A 27,774-nucleotide genomic window follows, 5' to 3' on the forward strand; every position below is an offset into this window, starting at 1 on the left:
TCAGGTTCTAGCAGGTAGCAGGCCCCTAGAAGAAAGGTACAAGGTGACCCATGAAGAGCTGTGCTACATTCCAAAAGAACTACTTGAGTTTTCTAATTTATATACAGAGAAATATGGGGGATATGTATGGGAATGGATATTAAGACGGTGGGATAATTATGAAGGTAACAAAAAGTTGAATCAGGACAAATTTACTGATATAGACCCACTGAGCAGAGATTCTGTAATGTTGCAGCTCAAGGAGTTAGAAAGTGTGCTCACTATTTGTTTGCTTAGTTGGCTGAAATGTGGACCAAAGGTGAAGAAAGTGAGTGAGCTTGAATTCTCAGACTTGAATTGGTCCAAAGAGATTTAAAGGCTTAGGGAGATTGCAATAGTAGAGTAGATTTGACATTTAAGATCTCTATTTACCTGACCTTGAAGTGTCCAAAGACACACATTTCACCACAACTATGAGAAGTAAATTTATGGGGAAAGCCCTAGTGTCTTGAACTCTTTGATCACTCTTCCCTGTTAGCCAGAGCTTACAGTGGGAACCACAGTCACTAAATTGGAAACCCTAAATACAATAAGGGTAGTTGAATCCTGAGGTAGCAAGAGTGATATTGGATCCCACCCAAAGTAGCAGGTGCCAGCTTCCAACCACCAAATACAAAGTGGGCAGAGTTACCATAATGCACAGCAGAGTTAAAACACTACTCCAGAGTACGGTACTCTGATCTATGCAGAACTATGGTATCAGCTAGTTGATGATGGTGATTCTAGAAGTAAACTAGATAGAAAAATCAACAAAATTCTAACTTGATTTGTATAAGCAGAAAAGTTTGAGGCAAAGTAAATAAAAGTCAAACCTGAATCATAAAAACAGAGAGTTACAGCCTCTCAATCAATCCCCAGACTTAAGCCAGTTTATAGATGTAGAACTACTTGAATAAAGGGGAGGCTGGATCTCTTTGAGGAAGAAAAATAGTACACTACCAAAAATTTATATTGTTAATATTTCTCTTGGGCTTCCCCAAAGGAAATGGTAGTCTTTTATCAGGATAATTGTGCATTGGGGAAAAGGAAATAATCAGATCTTCCAGGAACTACTAGACACTTGCTCTGATAAAACACTAATTTCAGGAAATCCAAAATTTTATTGTGGTCCATCAGTAAGAGTAAGAACTTATGGAGGTCAGGTGATCAATGAAGTTTTCTCTCACGTCCGTCTCACAATAAGCCTAGTGGGTGCCTGCATAATTGCAATAGATATACTAAGAAGCTATCAGAATTCCTCTATTGGCTCCATGGCCTGTGGAATATGTGCTATTATGGTGAAAAATGACAGATGGGAGTTACTAGAACTTTCTCTACCAAGCAAAATAGTAAATAAGAAACAATACCGCTTTACTGGAGGGATTGGTGCCACCATTAATGACTGAAAAATGCAAGAGTGGTGATTCAAACCGCATCTCTATACAACAATCTAATATGGCCTATGCAGAAGACAGATGGATTTTGGAGAATGACAACGGATTATCATTTATTCAGGTGGTTCCTCTAATTACAGCAGCTATTCCATATGTGGTTTTATTGTTTCAGCAAATTAACATATTCTCTAGTAATTGGTATGCAGCTATTAGTCTGTCAAATGGCTTTTTCTCCATTTCTAGTCATAAGGCCAACTATAAGCAATTTCCTTTAGCTGGCAAGGCCAGCAATACACTCTCATTCTTCCACCTCAAGGGTATATAAACTCTCCAGTTCTATGTCATGATTTAATTCACAGGAATCTTGAACTTCTTTCTTTTCCATAAGCTATCACACACTGATCCATTAAATTGATTAATTTATGCTGATTGGAATGAGGGATCAAGGAGTAGCAACTACTCTAGACTTACTGATAAGACGGTTAGGTGCTAAGGATGTTAAATAAATCTCACATATCTCAACATTTCAGGAGACTTGCACATCAGTGAAAATTTCAGAGGGCCCGTGGTGTGGGGCAATACCCTCTAAGGCTAAGAATAAGTTGTTACATCTGGCCCCCACCACAACCAAAATATAGATATAATGCCTAATGAATCTCTTCAAGTTTTGGAGACAGCATATTCTTCACTCAAGTGTGTTACTCTGGCCCATTTACCAAGTGACCTGGAAAGTCATTCGTTTTGAGTAGGACACAGAACAGGAGTAGACTCTGCAAAAGGTCCAGGATGCCTTACAAGCTGCTCTGCCATTTGACCCATATGATCAAGCAGATTCTTAAAGTGCCAGTGATAGATAAGAATGCTGGTGGAAGGCTTTGGCAGACCCCTATAGATGTATCACAGATCGGGCTCTTAAGATTTTTGAGCAAAGCCATGCCATCTTCTGCAGATAACTACTTTTTGAGAAGCAGCTTTTGATCTGCTGCTGGGCCTCAGTAGAGTTAGAATGATTAACTCTACATGGGCCACCAAGTTACCATGTAGTCAGAGCTTTCCATTATAAATTGGCTATTATGTTACTCAGTAATCCATAAATCCAGGCATACACCAACACTCGATTCTCAAATAAAAGTTCTATATATGATATTGGACCTGAGCCATCCCTGAAGGCACAAGTAAGTTAAATGAAAAAGTGGCCCAAGGTCCATGGTCCCCATTCCGGCTATACTACCTTCACTCTCCCAGCCTTATAAATAATTACCTAAGATCAGTTAACAGAGGAAGATAAAATTCAGGCTTAGTTACAGATAGTTTGCATGATTCTAACCACCATCTGAAAGTGGTCAGTTGAAGCACCACAACCCCTTTCTGTACATCCCTGAATGAAAGTAGTGAAGATAAATCTTTGTAGTGTGCAGAAATTCAAGCAGTGCACCCAGTTATTCACTTTTCTTAGAAGACTAAATGGTCCAACCTATGATTAGGTATTGATTCTTGGGCTATATTCAGTGGTTTGGCTGGATGCTTTAAGACTTAGAAGGAACAAAAAGGAAAAATTGACAAGAAAATCTGGAGAAGAGCTTTGTAGATAGATCTCTCCAAATGAGTGAAAAATGTGAAGATGTTTGTGTCACATGGAAGTGACCACTAAGTGGTATTAAATAAGAGACACAGTTTAGCAATTGAGTGGATAAGATGACTGTGGATAGAAGTCAGCTTCTTTTGCCAGCCCTCCTTGTCATTGCCTAGTGAACAAATTGGCCATGGTGGCAGGGATGGAAGTTATGTGTGGACCCAGCAACATGAACAGCTGCAGTCAACCTGGCTAAGCTTCTGCTGAATGCACAATCTGCCAGCAGCAGAGACCAACATTGAGTCCCTGAAATGACACCATTCACTGTGGTGATCAACCAGCTACCTTTTGGGTAATTGGTTACACTGGGTCTCTTTCATTATGGAAGGAGCAATGTTTTGTTCTTATTAGAACAGGCACTTACTGTGAAAATGATGAGCCCTCCCTGCAATCAATGCTTCTACCAAAATTACCATCTGTGAACTTATAGTATGTCATATCCACCTACATCATATTCCATACACATTGTTTCTAATCAAGCAACTCAACAGCAAATGATGTGTGGCTACTGGACCTTTTTCATGAAATTCACTGATCTCACCATGTTCCCCCTCATCTTCAAGCCACTGGCTTCATAGAGCCATGGAATGGCTTTTAAAGGCTTGGTCACAGTGCCAGCAAGGTGGAAGTACCTTGCAGGCCTGAGAAAGTTTATTCAGGAGCCTGTGTATACTCTGAATCATCATCCCATATATGGTTCTGTTTCTTCACAGTCAGGATTCATCAGTCCAGGAATCAAAGGGTAGAAATGAGAGTGGCACCACTCACTATTATGCCTAGTGACCCACTAGAAAAGTTGTTGCTTTCTATTCCCACATACTTATTCTCTGCTTGCCTAGAGATCTTAGATGTAAAGGAAGGAAAGCTTTCATCAAGAGGCAAAATGATTCTATTCAACTAGAGTTAAGATTACATCCAGACATTTGGAACTCCTCATGCCTCTGAATTAACAGGCAAAGAAAGAGGCTATTGCACTGGCTGTGGTAAGTTTTCCTGACTATCAAGCGGAATTTGGTACAAAGTAGGCAGAGTTACCATATTTTGTGGACAAAATAAAGAGAGTATGTCTGGTCTGGAATACAGGAGATCCCCTAGGGTATATGCTGGTATTACCATGCCCTGTGATTAAGGTCAATGAACAACTACAACATCTCAATTTAAGCAGGGCTACTAATGACTCAGGCTCTTTAGAAATAAAAGTTTGGGTCACTCCACCAGGTAAAGAATTATAACCATTTGAGGCTCCTGCTGATGACAAAAGGGGTATGAAATGGATTGTGGAAAAAGGTAGTTATGAAGACCAGCTATGACCATGATACCAGTCATAGAAATTAGGACTGTAATGTCATGACTGTTCTCTCCTTATTTTGTTATAACTATGTCTGTGTGTGTATATATAGCAAATGTCTTTGTTTTCTTCTCCCTCTTATCCCCTTCATTTAACATAAGAGGATTGACACCTTATACAAAAATTAATTCAAGATGGATTAAAGACTTACATGTTAGACCTAAAACCATAAAAACCCTAGAAGAAAATCGAGGCAATACCATTCAGGACATAGGCATGGGCAATGACTTCATGACTGAAACACCAAAAGCAATGGCAACAAAAGCCAAAATTGACAAATGAGATCTAATTGAACTAAAGAGCTTCTGCATAGCAAAAGAAACTACCATCAGAGTGAAGAGGCAACCTACAGAATGGGAGAAGATTTTTGCAACCTACTCATCTGACAAAGGGCTAATATCCAGAATCTACAAAGAACTTAAACAAATTTACAAGAAAAAATCAAACAACCCCATCAAAAAGTAGGCAAAGGATATGAACAGACACTTCTCAAAAGAAGACATTCATGCAGCCAACAGACACATGAAAAAATGCTCATCATCACTGGCCATCAGAGAAATGCAAATCAAAACCACAGTGAGATACCATCTCACACCAGTTAGAATGGTGAGCATTAAAAAGTCAGGAAACAACAGGTGTTGGAGAGGAGGTGGAGGAATAGGAACACTTTTACACTTTTGGTGGGACTGTAAACTAGTTCAACCATTGTGGAAGACAGTGTGGCGATTCTTCAAGGATCTAGAACTAGAAATACCATTTGACTCAGCCATGCCATTACTGGGTATATACCCAAAGGATTATAAGTCATGCTGCTATAAAGACACATGCATACATATGTTTATTGTGGCACTGTTCATAATAGCAAAGACTTGGAACCAACCCAAATGTCCATCAATGATAGACTGGATTAAGAAAATGTGGCACATATACACCATGGAATACTATGCAGCCATAAAAAAGGATGAATTCATGTCCTTTGTAGGGATATGGATGAAGCTGGAAACCATCATTCTCAGCAAACTATCGCAAGGACAGAAAACCAAACGCCGCGTGTTCTCACTCATCGGTGGGAATTGAACAATGAGAACACTTGGACACAGGGTGGGGAACATCACACACCAGGGCCTGTCATGGGGGAGGGGGAGGAGGGTGGGATAGCATTTAGGAAATATACGTAATGTAAATGATGAGTTAATGGCTGCAGCACACCAACATGGCACATGTATACATATGTAACAAACCTGCACGTTGTTCACATGTACCCTAGAACTTAAAGTATAATAATAAATAAATAAATAAATAAACAAAAATAAAAATAAATCCCTTAGACTAATATTAAAAAATAATTGGATCAATTAATTAAAATTAGTACTTTATTACTTAAATGTATGCTTACTCAGATGTACTGATATAGTAGTATTTACTTTATAACTCATGTGTTTATTTATTTGTAATCATTTGTTTGAAACATACTATAAACTCACTGCAATTTTAGGTATTTGTAATCCTTTTATAAATTGTTCCTTTCTTTCTAGCTATTTATTTCTGACAGTTTCTAAACTCAAGGAAACTGAATCTTTATTTCTTGCATATGAGACTAGATCTATTTTTCCCTACTTTAAAAGTAGGTGAAGATTGGCCAGGTGCAGCGGCTCACACCTGTAATCCCAGCACTTTGGGAGGCCAAGGTGGGCGGATCACCTGAGGTCAGGGGTTTAAGACCAGCCTAGCCAACATGGTGAAACCCAGTCTAACTAAAACTAGAAAAATTACCCAAGTGTGGTGGCAGGGGCCTGTAATATCAGCTACTCAGGAGGCTGAGGCAGGGAGAATTGCTTGAACCTGGGAGGCCAAGGTTGCAGTGAGCCAAAATAGTGCCAGCGCACTCCAGCCTGAGCAACAGAGTGATACTCCATTAAAAAAAAAAAGTAGGTGAGGATTAAGATTCCATTTTTATACAGCTGCTTGAATAGTATAATGATCGAGTCAATGACGTAACTTTGGACTTATTCATTAGAACAATTATTCTAAAATACTTATGCTTAGAACAAAAAGAAAAATGAATACATACATCTGCTATATTGGCTTAGAAAATATTCATTATGTAGATGGGAATAGGATGGGAAATTGTTGGTAGTATTTTATAAACTTGAATACAATGTAATTGTATTTTTAGATAAATTAACTGACTCATACCAAGTTTAACAACATAATATCATATTACAATGTTTAGCATACAGAGTTTTCTACATTGAAAATAAGTTCAACTGCAAATAAATACAATTTTAATTATTCCTTCCTATCTATATTCCTTTTATTTCCTGCACTAGTTAAGGAGACTTTGAAGGAGAATGAAGAGGGAAAAAATCACTTGAACATTTGATTTGTTCCTAATCTTAAAGGCAAAGTTGCATTCTCTTGCATTTAAGTATAATGTACCTATAGGTTTTTGTATATAACCTGGTTTTATGTTAAGGAAGTTTCTTTCTATTCTAGTATTTGGAGAGTTTATAATCATAAATGAGTGTTTAATTTGGTTGTTTTCTTGGCATCATCTTTTGATTTTTCTTATGCAGTTTATTAACATGATGAATTAAATTTATTTATTTATGAATGTTGAATCATTCTCTTATTCTCGAAACAAATTCCATGTGATTTTAATATGTAACACATACCCTTTCACTATGTTAAATTTGATTCAGTAATAGTTTAAGGATCTTTGCACCTATGTTCATGTGCAATGATTTGATATTTTTCCTCCAGTTAGAAAAATTTTGATTACTGAAATATGAAAAATATAGTATTGAATAAATTAACATGCTAAATAGTATTACAGTGCAATATTATATATTAATCAATTTAATTTCCACAAAATTAGATTTTTGTAGAATATATGTATATAAGTGTTTAACTCAAGTAATTTAATCTGTCTGTTATTTTAGAACACTATTTTTTTTTTATTTTTATTTTTTTAGAGATGGGATTTCACCGTGTTAGCCAGGCCGGTCTTGAACTCCTGACCTCAGGTGATCCACCCGCCTCAGCCTCCCAAAGTGCTGGATTACAGACGTGAGCCACCGCTCCCAGCCTCATTTTAGAACACTGTATTTTGTATAGTGTTCATGTGTGTTGATTGCAGAGTAATGTAAAATAAAATTTTAGGGTAGGGTGACATGATTTGGTCAAGCATTACTATGTGGGAACAAATATCATTGGTCTGGAGTCAAAATCCTTAAAGTGTGAATCCTGACTCCGACATTGTATGAACCTAGGAAAATTCTTTGTCGTCTCATCAAGAGAATAGAAAAGTAATGCTATTTTACTCATAGAATTGTACTGAGATTATATAACATAACATATTTAAAACAGCTAACATGATCATTTTTCAATGTCTACATGTGTTAAAACATCACATCACACCCCATAAATATATACAATTATTCATCAATTAAAAATAAAACAGGGCCAGGTGTGGTGACCCATGTCTGTAATCTCAGCACTTCAGGAGGCCAAGGCAGGAAGATTGCTTGAGGCAAGGAGTTTGAAACCAGCTAGGCAATGTAGCGAGATCTCATCTCTCCAAAAAAACTAACTAAATAAATGAAACAGCCAGGGGTGGTGGCACTTGCCTGTAGTCCCAGTTACTCCGGAGACTGAAGTGAGAGGTTCCCTTGAGCACAGAGTTTTATGCTTCAGGGAGCTATGAATGTCACTGCACTTCAGCCTGGGCAACAAAGTGAAACCATGTCTCTAAAATAAATAAATGAATAAATGAATGAATGAATGAATACATAAATAAAACAAAACTTTTTAAAAGCTAGCATGAGTTCTGACACATAACAAGTGTATGTTCATTTATTCAGCAACAATTTATTGAATGTCTGTTTTCTGTGATAGCTATTAGGCATAAATTAGAATCAAAGAAAACATTCTTCTAGCCCTAAAAACAATAATAATCAGTAATTACTAAAAGAATAATTTGATGAATTAATGTTTATGGCAATTAATCAACATCTTTTGTGATTTGATTGAACAGATGCTTGGCAGAAACTCAGAAGACCTAGTCTCTTCTTAAGGTTTCAGTAATTCACTGAGTGACCACAAGGTTAAAAACCTGCATTTTTGGTTAGTAACTTAGAAATATGTTGAACTGTTTGAGATGTTGCTTTATGATATATATTGTCTTTCTTCTAATATGGGTAAGACATATATTTTAAGGAATGAGCTCTAGGTTTTTTTTTGTATTTTGATACTTTATTATTATAATTGCCTAACAAATAAGCAATTGACACAACTGAATCTTGACACTTGAAAATGACAAGTTTGAGTTATCTGTATTTTAAACAAATATATTGAACTAAATATAAATTCTCTGACAGCCTGATATTTCAATAAAACTTAAAAAAAAAACCTGAATATCTGAACATTTAGTACACCTGGAGGGTCAACTAAGATAATTCTGTTGCTATGTATTCTTTAACGTTCTTTTATTCTGTAAAGCTTGAATCTTGACATTTTCAACTAATCCTGATAAGCTTGATTTTATAATTATGATAATACATTTAATAGTACATATTTTTATACAAGAATGGGAGGCCGAAGCAGACAGATTTCCTGAGGTCAGGAGTTTGAGATCAGCCTGGCCAAAATGGTGAAAACCTGTCTCTACTAAAAATAAAAAAATTAGCCTGGCATGGTGGCAGGTGCCTGTAATCCCAGCTACTCGGGAGGCTGAGGCAGGAGAATCACTTGAAGCCGGGAGGTGGAGGTTGCAATGAGCCATGATGGTGCCATTGCACTCCAGCCTGGGCGCCAGGAGCAAAACTCCATCTCACAAAAAAAAGAAAAGAATGAGAACCCAACACATAAGGAGACCTAGACAGTCAGATATAGATGATAGATGAAGAAACTCATGCTAAAGGATATAAAGTGACATAACCAAGATTACAAATATATAACATGCCTTTGCATCAGAATTTCAGGTGGACTTTTATCTGCAAGTTTTCAGGTGAACCAGTCTTTTATTTTGCTTCCTCCCCACCTTCCAGCTTTTTTAAGTTCAGTGTTTTGCCACATTTGCTTCAGTTGGCTATACAGTAAAAATGATTACAAATACAGCCATAGTTCTGTGTTCCATTGCCTTACATATCATGATTATATGGTTTATTAACCCAATGCATGTTTTATACTATTACATATAACTATATACTTAGGTTTTGAATATTTTACAACACTTTACACATACTATTGTACCTCCAAATTGTTTTACTTCCAAAAACTTCTTTGTTAAGATTATTTATTTTTATATGTGTATCTATAGTTCATTAGTTTTTGCTGCTATAAACCATTATGTTTATATGTGCTAAGCAGCCAGAATAAGTGGAGATGTTGCTACCAGTGTATTGATCACCAATGGATGACTGCACATAGCAGTAATGCATTAGACAAGAAACAAGTTGTTTTTCTGCATTAGATGTGAGTTGTCAGGGCAAGTAAAACAATGACAGCAATATTAATACATCACCTCCAGGTGACAGTAGAAATAAGAAAGCTATTGATTTTATAACATTTTTAAAATCAGGAATAAATCATTGTTTCATGAACAAAGAGACATGTTTATTTATTTCAAACTTGGGATTTTTATATGATTTATATGTCATTAACATGACATGCTCTACTTTCCAAACCTGCAATTTTAGTGTCCAAGTAGAGACTTCTAGTTCAACATAACTACAGCAGATAAATTCTATTACCCATATTTTTTAATGTTTAAAAAGAAAGAGCAAAGAAACATAATTGTAACAGATAAGCATATCATGCAGAAATGATGAAAGAATGTTGCCCACAGAGATGCCGTTTTTAATTATTTCTGTAAACTCTCATAATTGTATGGAGTGAGCAGCCTGAACAATTGCATAAAAACAAATTAAAAATCCACAAAGACAGGTTGGTCTGGGCATTAGAGGATAAGTTAAATCCTCAGGAAATTTATGATGTCCGATACAATTTGAATAGAAATTCAAAATAGAGATAGAAGAAAAACAACAAAAATAAGTATGGACGTATATCAAAGAACTAAAAGTAGAATTCATTTCAATCCATTCAATCCAGCAATCCTATTACTGGGTATATACCCAGGAGGATAAAGATCATTACATCAAAAAGAGAACAATCATATATTTTATCATGGCATTATTCACAAGAGCAAAGATATGGAATCAACCTAATTTTCCATCAATGGATGATTGGACAAAGAAATGTGGCATATATATATATACAATTAAATATTACAAAATAATGAAATCATGTTGTATTATGGTGTTCTTACTTTACTGTAAAGAAATACCTGAGACAGGCAATTTAAAAATAAAATAGGTATAATTAGCCCATGGTTCTGCAGGCTATACAGGAAGCATGGTCCTGACATCTGCTGAGCTTCTGGGGATGAGGATGGGAGGCTCAGGAAACTTATAATCATGGTGAAAAGTGAAGTGGGAGCAGAAATGTCACATGGTGAAAGCAGGAGAAAGAGCGAGAGGATTTCATGAGACCTGACTCACAATTGTAAGGACAGCACCAAGGAGATGGTGATAAACCGTGGATGAGAAACCAGCCCCCAAGATCCAATCACCTCCCACCAGGCCTCACCTCCAACAGTGGGGATTATATTTCAACATGAGATTTGATAGGGAAAAAAATCCAAACTATATCATGCATCTTTTGCAACAACATGGAGGGAACTTGTATTAATCCATTTTCACACTGCTATGAAGATACTACCTGAGACTGAGTAATTTATAAACAAAAGAGGTTTAATTGACTCACAGTTCCACATGTCTTGGGAGACCTCGGGGAACTTACACTCATAGCAGAAGGTGAAAGGGAAGGAGGAACTTTCTTCCAAGGCAGCAGGAGACAGAAAGAGCAAAAGGGGAACAGCCAAACACTTTGAAAACCATCAATTCTGTGAGAACTCACTATCATGAGAACAGTATGGGGGAAGCTGTCCCTATGATTTAATCCCCTCCCCTCAACTCCTTCCCCTGACATGTAGGGATTATAATTTGAGATGAGATTTTGGTGGGGACACAGAGGCAAGCTATATTATTGGGTCCCTGGTCCCTCCCAAATCTCACAGCTTTCCCACATTTCAAAACCAATCATGCCTTCATGACAATCCCCCAGGGTCTTACTTATTCCAGTATTAACTCAAGAGTCCAAGTCTAAAGTTTCATCTGAGACAAGGCAAGTCCCTTCTGCCTATTAGCCTATAAAATAAAAAGCAAGTTAGTTTCTTCAAAAATACAGCGGGCATTGGGTACATGTTCTGTTCCAAATGGGAGAAATTGGCCAAAACAAAGGGGTTACAGGTCCCATGCAAGTCTAAAACCCAACAGGGCACTCATTAAATTTTAAAGCTTCAAAATAATCTCCTTTGACTCCATGTCTCACATCCAGAGCATGTTGATCACCCCAAGGCCTTGGGTAGCTCCACCCCTGTAGCTCTGCAGGGTACATCCCCTGTGGCTGCTTTCATGGGCTCACACTTGAGTGCCTGTGTTTTTTCCAAGCACACGTGCAAGCTGTTGGTGGATCAACTCTTCTGGGGTCTGGAGGATGGTGGCCCTCTTCTCATTGCTCCACTAGGCAGTGCCCCCATGGGGACTCTGTGTGGGGGTGCTATATCCACATTTTCCTTCCTCACTGCCTTAGAACGGGTTCTCCATGATGGCCCTGCCCCTGCAGCAGACTTCTGCCTGGACATCTAAGCATTTCCATACATTCTCTGAAATCTAGATGCAGGCTACCAAAGCACAACCTTTGTCATCTGCACACCCACAGGTTCAACACCACATGTAAGCTGCCAAGGCATGGGGCTTGCACCCTTTGAAGCAGGACCATGAGTTGTATGTTAACCCCTTTTAGCCATGGTTAGAGTTGAAGCACCTGGTACACAGGGCATGGAGTCCCATGTGAGTCCAAGTCCTCACAGAGCAGTGAGGTCCTGGACCTGACCCACAGGAGTCCTGGCTTCCAGGACTATGATGGGAGGGGCTGCTGTGAGTTTTCTGACTTACCCTGGAGACATTTTCTCCTTTGTCTTGACTATTAACATTTGACTCTTTATTACTTATGCAAATTTCTGCAGCTGGCTTGAATTTCTCCCCAGAAAATGGGTTTTTCTTTCTACCACATGGTCAGTCTGCAAATTTTCTAAACCTTTTGCTCTGCTTCCCTATTAAACATAAGTTCCAATTTCAAACCATCTTTTTGTGAATGCATGTAACTGAATGCTTTCAGAATAAGCCAGGTCACCTCTTGAATGTTTTGGTGCTTAGAAATTTCTTCCGCTAGATACCCTAAATCATCTCCCTCAAGCTCAAAGTTTCATGGATCTCTAGGGCAGGAGAGAAATGCTATCGGTCTCCTTGCTAAAGCACAGCAAGAGTGACCTCTGCTCCAGTTTCCAATCAGTTCCTCATTTCTATCTGAGACAACCTTAGCCTGGACTTCATTCATATCACTATCTGCATTTTGGTCAAAACCATTCAACAAGTCTCTAGGAAGTTCCAAACTTTCCCACATCTTCCTGTCTTCTTCCAAGCCCTCCAAACTCTTCCAACCTCTGCCTTTTATCCAGTTTCAATGTTGCCTCCATATTTTCAGGTTATCTTTATAGTAGTACCCTATTCCTGGTACCAATTTCCAGCATTAGTCTGTTTTCACACTGCTATAATGATACTACCTAAGAATGAGTAATTAAAAAAGAAAAAAAAGGGGTGTAATGGACTCACAGTTTCACATGGCTGGGAAGGCCTCAGGAAATTTACAATCATGGCAGAAAGCAAAGGGGAAGCAAGCACCTTCTTCCAAGGCTGCAAGAGAGAGAGTGAAGGAAGAATAGCCAAACACTTTTAAAACCATCAGCTCTCATGAGAACTCACTCACTATCATGAGAACAGCATGGGGGGATCCATCTCCATGATTCAATCACTTCCCACCGAGTCCATCCCCTGACACATGGAGATAACAATTTGAGATGAAATTTGGGTAGGGACACAGAGCAAACCATATTAGAGCTGGAAGCCATTATTTTGTGTAAAACAAGTCAGATAGAAAAAATAAATATGGCATGTTCTCACTCATAAGTGGGAGCTAAATAATGTGTACACAAGGATGTAGAGAGTGGAATGAGAGACGATGGAGACCTGGAAAAGTAAGAGGGTGGGAAGGACGTGGTGGATGAAGAAAGTACTTAACAAGTACAATATACATCATTTGGGTGATGGATATCTTAAAAGCCTTGACTTCACCACTATGCAATCTATGAATGTAGGAAAACTGAACTTGAATCCCATTAAATGTATACAAATTAAAAAATCAATTTACATGAATGAAAATGTAGAAAACATACACAAATCAATGTGATCTGGTAAAAATATACAAATAAAAATCTGTGCGAGGTGTGTTGGGTTATTACAAAGTAATATGTGAGATTAGTTTTGGCTTTTTCTACCAGAATACATGAATAAAAGGAAATTGGACAAATTCTGGAAAGCATAAGGAATCAGATTTTGACCAAAGTTTTATTTAAACAGTCAAATTATCGGTGTGATAACAGACAGAGATAAAAAAAGAAATACAGGTGAAGAAAAATGTAAAACCAAGATAAAGGATTTGTTGTTTTCAATTGTCTTCAGATGGCAGTAAGGAAGAGCAGTTCAGATTGACCCAGGGTTTTCCTAGGTTAAATGAAGAGAATAGGAATAGGTACTTTGTCCATCATATTTTATTAGAAACTCTAGGTCCTTCATTAATATTATTTGCTAAACATGAGGTCATTTGACAGACTGTACTCTTTATCCAAACACTTTCACTTGAATCTTTTTTTTTTTTTTATAATTTTTTCCATAGTGTGACATGTGTGAGTGAGTGTAAAACCAATGGGAACCAATATTAAGAGAATTGACATAGTCATTAATCCGGGGAGAACATTTTTCATAGATGTGGCTTTTATGTCCCAGAGAAATAAATAGGTATTAATTAAATCAAAAATATAAGAAAGATATTGAAGTCAATAGGAATGGCATGCACAAAAACTCTCTGATAGGTGAATTTTCTTAAACAAAAATGAGGTTGTGGTGGGACGTTTTTGCATATCATGGGATCAGAAATTTTCAGAGCTACAGAAACCTTGAAGAGGATTTACTCCAACTTCCTAATTTTCCTAAATTGAAATATCAGCAACCAGACAATTAAGAATTCTGTCTTAGATCACATAGGGAAAACAGAAATACAATAATAATTACATTTCGGTTTTCTGATTTCAAGTTTAATATCTTTATAATCTCAACACAGTGAAGATCAGCAGGTGACTTACGTTTTGTTCATCTGCGTAGGGCTGATTTCTTACATGATTTTTCTTTTTAAATTCTGAAATTAAGTATTTTTGTTAAGTATGATCTTATTGTGTTAAAAGGGAAATTGTAATTCAATGTTTATTTTGTAGAAATACCTAATTTTCATTAAATATTAATTACTGGATGAAAATGATCACCTCTTCTTCCAGCTTCTAAACCATAAGGTTTGTTATTGCTACACAGCTGTAGAAATTTAAATAACTGGCATGCGGAGACAGGGTGAAGTTTAGCCTTTTCAAGCAGGATTTTTTTCTCTTAGCACTGACATATTGTCTCATCAACACATCTAGGAGCTTCTATTTTTGAAATGCTTCACTTATCACTTGTGGAGTGTTGAAATGGAACCTATTTTTTCCCCAAAGAGAACATTCTTTAGCAAAGACAGATTGTCTCATCTGCATTAAGAAACTGTCCCTCATGAAATACTCTATTGAGACAAGCTCATGCTTTCTGCCTGCAAAACTTGATTTTTAAAAAATCAGAACTTTTTCTTAATCCTTGAATGATAATTTGTGTTAGAAGTAAATAATTTAACTCTTTGGATATACATTTCTTACAAATTCTAATTTTTTACTTAAGACAATGTCATACTTCACAAAAAGATGACTTAAGAGAGATGGGAAATGTACAAACAAACTGACTATTGAGATTGCAGGTAAAACTTTCCTTGGGTAGTTAGTGTCCCCACCACCCCCAGGCCAAAAATAAATTTCATTAGAGATTTTGCACCACATAAAGGGATTATGTTAAAGTTGAGGGAGGTACAAATGACAAGACTTTGGACGAACTCTAGCAACAGATGAACTCTAGCAAGGGGAGTTGCCTTCTCTTGGCATGGAAATGGGCTGAAGTAAAGCACAGCTGCTAGTCAGGAGCAAGCTCAGGCTCTGACAGCAGAGTCCAGGCTCAAATCTCAGATGAACTTCCTTCCTCCTGCCTGGTCACATTGTACCAGTCACTCTACCACTAAAATTCTCAGTGTATGTGTTTGTGTTTTTGTACAAAATGAGAAGAATAATGGCAAATAACCTGGTGATTTGGGGAGCATTGAATGTGCTTCGGGATATAATATGCTTAGCATATACTGCTTAGAAAGAAGTAAAATGTTCATATGTCTTTGTAAAACATAAACTTTTTATTGAAGTATAATATTCATTCAGAAAGGTGCTGAAGTTATACTTTAAAAGCTCAATATATTTTGACCAAATCAATTCTGTATTATCAGTCATGTAACCAACATTCAGATGAAAACATCAAACATTCCCAGAAATCCCTAAACCTCCCTTCTGCCCTTTATGAGTTATTACCTGTGCAAGGGTAAATGCTATCCTTATGTGTAACTCTATGAACTTATTTTGACTGTGTTTGTTTATATAGATGAAGTCATGCAATATGTACTCTTCCATGTCTTACTTTTTTTATTCAATATTTCTGATAGGTACTCTAGAAATAGTGTTTAGTTAATTAGATGGGAGATGGGGCTTACAAATAAATAAATGTGGTTGTTTCTTAGTCAATAGTGGGGGACATCAAATTCTTCCATTTTCTCCTTACCACATGCAGATAAAACAGCAATATCTACCAAAATTTATAAATGTAAGCACATAATTTTACATAGCAACTAAATTATTTCTAAAAAGAAAAAATACATAATGATAAAATTCAGTCACCTAAGAGAATGAACAAAGCAACTTTAGTTAAAACATCAAATGTGGGCCTCACATTTAAAATTATGCCTAAACAATTAACTAAAAATATAAATGTTACAAATCCTGTTAGTGTGAATATAGAAACTTGAGAAATAACAATTAGAAGGTAGAGAAGGAAAGGAATGCTAGTGGAATAATTTCATTTTTCTTATTCATTAATTAATACTAATCATGTGAATTTGTTAAAGCAAATAAAAAAGGTTTTATTATTTTATATAAAATCAAAATAAGTAATTAGACAACTTAAAATAACAATATGAATATTAAATATTAGGAAGTAGGCAGGGAAAGTACTTAACTTCTATCAATATATTTATATTTCCAGTTTATAATTATTTAAAAGTTTTTATTTCTCCCTTTCTGATTTCTGTTTCATATAACTTTTTCATAACTTCTTTGGTTTCTTTGCTGTATTTCATATTAATATTTCAGCATTTTTATGGTGACTTTTATAATTATTATAATAAAACAGATCAATTTTTATAATTTGTGGGTACCCTACTGTTTCTTGCAGCTCACTATTCTCAACTTTTATTTTTACTCAAATGTGCAATGAGTATTTTGTTTTGAGAGTTTTAGAATAATAAGCAACATCAGATGTGCTAGAGAGTCATATTTTAAAAGATGACTGGGTTGAGACACTATGTTCACATTCTGGCTTGATTATTTATTAGCTCCATGACTGAGAGCAAATTACTTAAAGTTTCTCTGTACTTTGATATTTCTTCTTTTCATTTGCCAAATGGGGACAATTATATCAGAGTATCTCAAGCTATATTTTATATTTCTTAAATGTTGTCTGTATGTCCTTTGAGATGTATAAATGTTTCCAGATTTGAGTTTAGGTCTATTTTAGTTGTCTATGTGTGTTTTATTCACTCTACTCCTTTTGTAATGGGATGGTATAGCTTTTAATTTTCAAAATATATGGCTATCAGTGGTGATTTAAGTATAGATATAAGCAATGATGTAGACGTACATAAATGTACAGATATATATTCCAATGTAGTCAATATTTTTTTACAGATATTTATTCTTGTTTTACATTTACTTTTTTTTATTTCATGGTGCCATTTTCTGTCTTAGTCATCCCTTATTTATATTTTTGGGCACCCCAATTAAATGCATTTTAAAATTGTCTTTAGCTTAGTAATCTGAATAGAAATTATGTGGTGATCATTTATTTATTTACAATATTGACTTTCTTATTAACATTAGATTTTTTCATTAGATAAGACAATTTATACGTTTATTTTTAATGAAAGAAGTTGCTGTTGCTGTTATTTCTCTCTGAAAGTGTTGTGTAGTTGCTCCCTCTAAATACCCAATGCAGACTAGGTGTTGTAATGCCAGTTAGTGTTTTGGTCCCTGTATGATATTGGAGTATTATGCATCCAGTTAATGAGCTAGTACTCAGTACTGGTTTATGTGTGGCCAGATTCATTTTTTTTTCTTATTTCTATCTCGTTTTTCATTTCAGATCATCATTTCAATCTGGCAGTGCCCCCAGCCTCCTCCAGCTCCCCCTTCCCCCATCTTTTTTTCATCAACATATTTCTTCAATAATTCTCTTACTCTTTTTTTTTTTTTTAGACAGAGTTTTGCTCTTATTGCTCTTGTTGCCCAGGCTGGAGTGCAATGCCATGATCTCAGCTCACCGCAACTTCCACCTCCAGGTTCAAACGATTCTCCTGCCTCAGCCTCCTGAGTAGCTGGGGTTACAGGCGTGTGCCACCACACCCGGCTAATTTTTTTGTATTTTTAGTAGAGACAGTGTTTCTCCATGTTGGTCAGGCTGGTCTTGAACTTCCAACCTCAGGTGATCTGCCCACCTCGGCCTCCCAAAGTGCTGGGATTACAGGCATGAGCTACCACGACTGGCCAATTCTCTTACTCTTCTAATCTTGCTTTGAATTCTGCTTTGCATAAGACCAGGACTAACCCACTGGACAGCCTTTCTAAGGCAAGGCCAAGTGACTGTACTTTGCACTTTCTAAAGAATAATAGTGATTGTCAGGCCTCTTTGGTTTTGGATGCAAGATGTATTATTGCACTTGAGACTAATAGCTTGATGCACTTCACAGATTATGTAGAAGGATGCCATTTTTGAATGGAAAGAAGAGGAATAGATGGCTTTCTGGAAAGTCCTGACTGTCATATAGATGCTTACAGATATAACTTAACTACTACACAGATCTTGTGGTGCTAGATGAATCTGTGGTAGATAAGGTGGTCTTTGTTTTTTGTTTTTGTTTTTTTGGCTTTAGAGATATGGTCTCACTATGTCGCCAAAGCTGGAGTGCCGTGGCTATTCACAGGTGCAATCATCACAGCACAGTACAGCCTCAAACTCCTAGTCTCAAAGAATCCTCCCACCTCAGCCTCCCAAACAGCTGGGACTATAAGCACATGCTGCTGCACCTACTCAAAGCTGTCTTTCCCTCAACTGACACCTGTAACCTCATAGAAGATACTTTATGGATCAACCGTTGGAGAAAAAAATAAACCAAGTCTAATTCATGCATCATGTATTCATGTGTTCATGTATGGATCAATTCAATGTGTTTGTACAAGCTGAAAACCAGCTTCTAGTACACTAAACGTTCACACATTTGTGCCCTGACAGGAATGCTGTCAGGGTAAATCCGCCCAGTGTGCAGCAATGGTCATCCACTTCATGTGGGTCAAGTTCTGCCTGAGGTTTAGTTACATATGGACTCCTACACTATGACAAATGTGGCTGGTTGTTCAGGGGTCTGGAAGGAGTGAGATTTATAAATTTTTGACAACCAGATATGGAGGATAAGAAGAGGCATGAACATGGATCTATGAGAGAGTATTAAGTGACTGCTGTTCCTGAGTGTTAGATGTATCAGGAGGAGAGATAGTATAGAGCCGTGCTATAATACTATCCCTCAAAATAATCAACATATTTTGACATATGTGACAATTGGATTATGTCAAACACCATCCACCTAAAACATACTGTAAATAGTCTTTACTGGAACTCAAGCATATTTGCAATGTAGATTTGTTTTTCTGGGACATATGTGACAATTGGATTTTGTCAAACACCATCCACCTAAAACATATTGTAAATAGTCTTTACTGGGACTCAAGCATATTTGCAATGTAGATTTGTTTTTCTGGTTCACAGTGTCTTTACTAGTACTGCTATCTAATGCCCACAGTCTCTGATTTACTGACATAAAATTGCACATGACATTGTCTCTGACCAAGTGATTCACTGTGTGGCCAAAAAGATGTGAAAATTGGTACGTGACAATGGGAAGTACTGGTTATACCACTTACTGAACTATCCAAAATTTGCTAATCTTGCAGTCCAAGAAACTAGCCCCATAATACCTCATATAAAGTGTCAATTTGGTGAGAAATCCTGTGAAGTTGGTGTACTGTCCATTAGGATGCAGTGTGTATTATAGACGAATGATATTCTGTGCTCAAAGGGAAAAACGCATGTATCCAGAAATCATGGGTGAGTGAACACTGCAGTGGGCCACTCACCATCACTCCCAATGTTTGTGCTTTCTGCTTTTGAAACTCAAAGTTCTATCAGTCCGGAGATCTTCATTCCAGTGGGAGAAGTTTCCACTCAAGTTATAGTAGGCATTTCACTAAACTTAAGGTCCTCTGCTGCTAGGTTATTTTGTTTTTCTCATGTCAGGAAGGCAGTAGGGAAAGAGGAACTATCTTGCTCATAGGGTAATTAATTAACCTTGTTCATCATGAAGATGAATGGGGGCAATTGGTTTGTGCATTAGGGCCAATTGTAGTATGCCATAGCCCATTTCAGCTCTAAATAGGAAATTACAACAACCATGGCCTAAATAAAATTATGAAAACCAGTATATTATGCAACAAAGTAAGCCACTTAGACAAGAAGTGCTGGTTGAGGGCAAGGGAAATCTAAAATGGGTGAAAGAGGGAGGAAAAAATAAATATAGCCTTGGCACCAACTGTAACAGCAGGGCTTTTGTGTATCTCATTAACCTCTGCTTTTATATTTTTCCACTGAATTATGATGAATCACCACCTTGGAAAAAAAAACAGAGTTTGGTTGGAATACACTTAATGTAAAACATAATGGGACGTCACCAGTGCAAGGGATTCCTGAAGCAGATATATGAAATTCTCAACCTAGGTCGCTTCATCTCTCCTCTACTGCTGCTCTGCTTCTAATTGTGAGAACCTGTGACTCTCTTGAGGCTTGTCTTCAAGCTGCTTTTTCCTCATGCATAAACTGTTGCAGCTTCCTAAGAATTTACATCTTCCAGGTGTGGTCTTCAATAGATGACCGACTACTGTAGCAGTATAAAAGCTTATTTCCTTAGCTTAAGTATGAAAAAAAAAAAACCACATATGGGTCTTAATTTACCTTCCAGACTTCCCCTGCAAAGTCAGGCTGAAGCTACACTCCATGGAACTTTGATTAAAATCACCCCCATGCTGGGCTTTGTCCCCTTGCCTGTCCTGCTTTCTTCACTACCTTACTGGTTTCCTACTTGCACATAAGTTCTTCTCAAGATGTGTTTCCGGCAAGTGCACCCTAAGATTACTTCTTACAATGTGCACAATTATGGAGATACAATTTCGAACAAGACAAACATGATCCTTCTCTTACTAGAGCTCATTTCATAATAGGTCTTAACAGTTAATTATGGATTTTAGTAATTTTAATGCAGGTCAGAAACAGCCAACTGCAGTGACTAATCACTGGGGCATTTTTAGATCAAATTGATCAAAATCTGACAGTCTCATCTCTGTCTGTTCCTCTGCCACCAAGGTGCAGACTGTTGCTGTATTCACTTCTAGCACAAAGCAGTGAGTGTGAACTTGGAGCACCAAGAAGTGTAGAGTCCCTTTTAAATAACTATTCTTTCATTCTTGGTGGAATGCACATACTAATTCTCTGAAGTTAAATTATAGTTACGCCCTACCCAGAAACACTTCACGGTCTCACACCTAAGACCACTGGAGGCAGACTCTTATAATTTAGAAATTATATCCACATACAAGGAATATAACATATCAAATTAACTTGTCATATCAAATTAACATAAATTTGATATGACAACAAGTAATCGCCAATCTAGTAAAAAACTGTAGACAATGACAGAAAAGTGACATTGCTTATCAACATGACAAAATGAAAAGACCAAGGAAACTCCATTACAACAAAATACCCTAGCAGGGTGGGAAAACATACAGCAGGAAAAAAAACAATTTGAAAAAGAAAACATAGCTATATCAATATAAAGTACTTATACCATTTTAAAACATAGCTATATCCATATAAAGTACTTATACCATTTTATTAGAACCAATAGAGGAATTACTGTGTAGTGCCACAAGAATGATTAAGCAAGTAATCAAGAAGATATTATATGAATAAACTTGTAAGTCTGAAAAAACATAGTCACAAAATGTGTAAAGTGGAAAGACAATTATATAGTTAATCATGGTATAATTTCTTACCCAAAAAAGAAAATAAAACAAACTATATTTTACAACACACACACATACACACACAAATACACGCAGACACACACAAATCTAATTATTTCATTACAAAATGTGAAAACAAAACTTTAAATTATTTGAATAAAAATATATAAAAACTATATTCTTAATTTGAGGATATCAAATAAATTTTTAAGCAACACACCAACAGCAAACCTACATAGACAATATATTTAAGTTTAATATTATTTAAAATTACACATAGTGATCTGTACATCAGAAACAAATAGAACAGATGAAAATGTAGCTACAGATGGGGAGCTATAACGGATTTGCTGACCCTGGGTATCCATGAGGGATTGGTTGTAGGACTCCCATAGATACCAAAATTCATGGATGCTCAAGTCCCTGATATAAAATGGCATCGTAGTTGCATGAAACCTACACACATTCTCCCGTATATTTTAAATCAACTCTAGATCACTTATGATACTTAATACAATGTGGATGTTATGAAAATAGTTGTATTTTTTGGAGAATAATAATAAGAAAAAAGAATTCTGTGCATGTTCCGTACAGACGCAACTATCCATTAAAAAAATATTTTCTCGTCGTTGAGAAAGCCTGAGTCCTGTCCTCTCGCTCTCCTCCTGGAACAGCATGAGCTTCACCACTCGCTCCACCTTCTCCACCAACTACTGGTCCCTGGGCTCTGTCCAGGCACCCAGCTAGGCGCTGGTCAGCAGAGCAGCCAGCATCTATGCAGGCCCTAGGGGCTCTGGTTCCCAGATCTCCGTGTCCCACTCCACCAGCTTCCAGGGCGGCGGTCCTGACCGCGGGGATGGCCGGGGTTCTGGCAGGAGTGGGAGGCATCCAGAACGAGAAGGAGACCATGCAAAGCCTGAACGACTGCCTGGACTCCTACCTGAACAGAGTGAGGAGCCTGGAGACCGTGAACCGGAAGCTAGAGAGCAAAATCCAGGAGCACCTGGAGAACAAGGGACCGCAGGTCAGAGACTGGAGCCATTACCTCAAGACCATTGAAGACCTGAGGGCTTAGATCTTCGCAAATACAGTGGACAATCCCCGCATTGTTTTGCAGATTGACAATGCCCGTCTTGCTGCTGATGACTTTAGAGTCAAGTATGAGACAGAGCTGGCCATGCACCAGTCTGTAGAGAGCAACATACATGGGCTCCACAAGGTCACTGATGACACAAATGTCACTCAGCTGCAGCTGGAGACAGAGATCCAGCCTCTCAAGGAGGAGTTGCTCTTCATGAAGAAGAAGCAGGAAGAGGAAGTAAAAGGTCTACAAGCCCAGATTGCCAGCTCTGGGTTGACCATGGAGGTAGATGCCCCCAAATCTCAGGACCTCGCCAAGATCGTGGCAGACATCTGGGCCCAATATGATGAGCTGGCTCGGAAGAACCAAGAGGAGCTGGACAAGTACTGGTCTCAATAGATTGAGGAGAGCACCAGAGTGGTCACCGCGCAGTCTGTCGAGGTTGGAGCTGCTGAGATGATGCTCATGGAGCTGAGACGTACAGTCCAGTCCTTGGAGACTGACCTGGACTCCATGAGAAATCTGAAGGCCAGCTTGGAGAACAGCCTGAGGGAGCTGGAGGCCCGCTACATCCTGCAGATGGAGCAGCTCAACGGGATCCTGCTGCACCTGGAGTCAGAGCTGGCACAGACCCAGGCGGAGAGACATTGCCAGGCCCAGGAGTAAGAGGCCCTGCTGAACATCAAGGTCAAGCTGGAGGGTGAGATCACCAACTACCACTGCCCACTGGAAGATGGCAAGGACTTCAATCTTGGTGATGCCCTGGACAGCAGCAACTCCATGCAAACAATCCAAAAGACCACCACCTGCCAGATAGTGAATGGTAAAGTGGTGTCTGAGACCAACGACATCAAAGTTCTGAGACATTAAGCCAGCAGGAGCAGGGTACCCTTTGTGGAGCAGGATGCCAGTAAAAAGTTCAGAGGAAAAAAAATTTCTATCTGTTGTAGGTTGAATCTGGGAATGTAGAAGATGAATGTAGAAGATAACTATCACTGACAGAGAGGGCTGATTGTATTTCCAAAGCCTGTGCAAATAACACAAAGAAACTCATTAAATCAATAAAAGGTTAAAAGCGGTGGCGGGCACCTGTAGTCCCAGCTACTCGGGAGGCTGAGGCAGGAGAATGGCGTGAACCCGGGAGGCGGAGGTTGCAGTGAGCCGAGATAGCGCCACTGCAGTCTGGCCTGGGCGAAAGAGCAAGACTCCGTCTCAAAAAAAAAAAAAAAAAAAAAAAACAAAAAAACCAAAAATGGGCCTAGTATGCTGAGACACTTAGCAGAAGAGAAAAAGAGAAGGCAAAAAATATATATATATATAAAAGAAGTTTTTCTTTCTAGGAATTACGTGAACAAATATGCAAATGTACTCAACATATCATTATAACCATTAGATTGGCAAAAGTTAAAGTGTGAGCAAATTACACTTTGATAGTGACAGGCAGAAATGAGAATTCTCATATACCCACTGTAGACAACAACTGTGCACTATTAACAAATCTATAAGTTGTACCAACCTTATCACATATGTACAAGAGAAAAAGACCTGTGTATATTTTCTTTACCCATTGTTTATAAGAGTTACAACCTGCAAAAGAATCATATTCATTGCCAGGGGAAGAGATAAATGATTAGTGTCTACATCTACATTAAGAAATAACATGTATAGTCAGTCCCTAGGAAATTTCACAAAGATACATATATAAGAATATACATAGTATTATTTTATAATAGCAAAAATTTGGGCCCTATATATATGCTTTTAATAGAATGTTTTAAATTTATAATTGATGCATAAAAATTATGCATATTTGTGGGGTACAATGTGATGTTTTAATGCATGTATACACAGTGTAAAAATCAAATCAAGGTAATTACAACATCTATTTTAAACATTTAACATTTCCTTGTTGTGACAACATTCAAATTCTTTTCTAGCCATCTTCTTGAAATATACAATAATAAACTGTTATTTGCTATAGTCACCCTACTTTATAATAGAACAAAAAAAGTTATTCTTCCTGTCAAACAGTAGCTTTGTAGCCGATGACCAACCTCTTCCAATCCTCCTCTCCCCACTACACTCTCCAGCTTCAGGTAACCACTCCAATTTCACTGCTTCTATGACATTGACTTTCTGAGATTCTACATATGAGTCAGATCATGCTGTATTTGTCTTTCTGTGCTTGGCTTATCCCACTTAGCATAACATCCTCTAGGTTCATCCATGTTGCTGCAAATGACAGGATTTTATTCTGTCTTATGATTGAATAGTATTCCATTATGTATGTGTGTATTCCATTATGTGTATACATACACACACATACACACATATACACACATATATATACACATATATACACACATATATACATATACATATATATTACAAACACACATACACACATAAATATATGTCACATTTTTTGATCCATTCATTGTTAGATGGGCATTTAGGTTGACACTGTATGTTGGCTATTGTAAATAGCACTGCAATAAACATGAATATTCAGACATCTCTTTGGAATTGCAATTTGCTTTGCTTTGGATGCATACCCAGTAACGAAATTGCTGAATAATGTGGGAATTCTATTTTGAATTTTTTGAGGAACCTCCATACTATTTTCCATAATGGCTGTACTAATTTTTATTCCCACCAGCAGTATGTAAGAGTTTCCTTTTCTCTGCATCCTTGCCAGCATTTATTATTTTTTAAATTTTGACAATATCCCTTCTAACCTGGAGTAGGTAATGCCTCACTGTGGTTTTAATTTGCATTTCTATAATGATTAGGGATGTTGAACATTTTTTCATATGTTGAACATGTGTTTCATATGTTGAACATTTCTGCTGGCCATTTGTATGTCTCCTTTTGAGAAATGTCTACTTAGGTCTTTTAGTTATTTTTAATTTGAATTATTTATGTTTTTTATATTGATTTGCTTGAGTTTCTTATGTAGTATAAATATTAACACTTTTTCAGATGCATAATTTGCATATACTTTCTCTCACTTTATAGGTTTTCTCTTCACTTTTTTATTATTTTCTTTGCTGTACAGAAAAAAAGAAACGTTCAGGCCAGCATTCCTGATGAACAAATCCTTAACAAAACATTAGCAAATGAAATTCAACAAAACATTAAAAAGATCATACACCATGATCACATGAGATTTATTCCATAGATGCAAGAATTTTTCACCATATGCAAATCAATAAATGTGATATATTAACAAAATTACTCACAAAAATTATATGATCATTTCAGTAGATGCTGAAAAAACATTCAATACAATTTTAAATCCTTTCATGGTAAAAACCTTAAACAAACTGAATCTAAAAGAAACATACTTTCACACAATAAAGGCCATATATGACAAACTTACAACTAACATCATACCGAACAGGTAAAAGTTGAAATCTTATCTTCTGAGATCTGAAAGAAGACAAGGATGCCAACTTGTATTTAACATAGTACTGGAAGTTCTAGCCAGAGCAATAATAGGCAAGGAAAAAAAAAAGGACACCCAAATTGGAAAAGAGGGAATCAAATTGTTCTTGTTTGCCAATGACATGATTATATATAGAGAAAACATTAAAGACTCCACCAGAAATTTGGTAGAACTAATGAATAAACTTAGTAAAGTTTCAGGATACAAAATCAAGATACAAAAATCAATAGCATTTCTATATGTCGATAGCAAACTATCTGTAAAATAAGTCAAGAAAGCAATTTCATTCACAATAGCTATGAAAAAAAAAGATCTAGAAGTAGATTTCACTAAGGAGATGAAAAGACCTATGCAATGAAGACTGTAAAGCATTGATGAAAGAAATTGAAGAGAGCACAAATAAATGAAAAGACATCTTGTGTCCAAGGATTGGAAGAATTAATGTTGTTAATGTTGTTAAAATGTCCACACTACTCAAAGCAATTTACAGATTCAATGTAATCCCTATCAAAATACCAATGACATTATTCCCACAAAGAAAAAAAATCTTTAAACGTATGTGGAAAGGCAAAAGACACTAGATAAACAAACTAATCCTGAGCAAAAATAACAAAGCTGGAGGTATCATGACACTCCCTGACTCCAAAATATAGTAACCAAAATAGCATAAAACTGGGTATAGTAACTAAAATAGCATGGTCCTGGTGAAATAAAAGGCAAAACAGACATATACATCAAAGGAACCAAGTAGGAAATACAGAAATAAATCTATGCATTTATAGCCCCCCAATTTTTGATAAACATACCAAGAACATACTCTGGGGAAAGGACAGTCTTTTCAATAAGTGGTGTGGGGAAAACTGGGTATCCATGTGTAGAGCAATAAGACTAGACCTGTATCATTCACGGTATACAAAAATAAACTCCAATGTATTAAAAACTTAAATGTAAGACTCACAACTATGAAATTACTAGAAGAAAACAAAAAGGAAATGCTTCATCAAATTGGACTGCATAATGATTTTTTTTAGATAGGACCTCAGAGGCACAGTCAACAAAAGTAAAAACAGTCCAACTTACATATTTCTTAGTGCTCTTCTCAGGGCATTGCATGTGTTAATAAGTCTTCACAAAAACACTTTGTGGTAGTTTTAGACAGTGTCCCACATTTACCAAAAGGGAACTAAGGCACAAAGTCACTCAGAATACTGCCAAAAGCTGTTCATCAAATGAAAATAGAGTTGAACCATAAACCC

At 36.9% G+C, this 27,774-nt stretch overlaps 1 pseudogene; it reads left to right on the forward strand.

Moving 5' to 3' along the window:
• Positions 1–22,664: 22,664 nt before the first annotated feature.
• LOC129035382 (keratin, type I cytoskeletal 18-like) lies at positions 22,665–23,940 on the forward strand (annotated as a pseudogene).
• The last annotated feature ends 3,834 nt before the right edge of the window (positions 23,941–27,774 follow it).

The sequence above is a fragment of the Pongo pygmaeus genome, chromosome 3, assembly GCF_028885625.2.
Source record: "Pongo pygmaeus isolate AG05252 chromosome 3, NHGRI_mPonPyg2-v2.0_pri, whole genome shotgun sequence".
In the NCBI taxonomy this organism is placed as follows: Eukaryota; Metazoa; Chordata; class Mammalia; order Primates; family Hominidae; genus Pongo; species Pongo pygmaeus.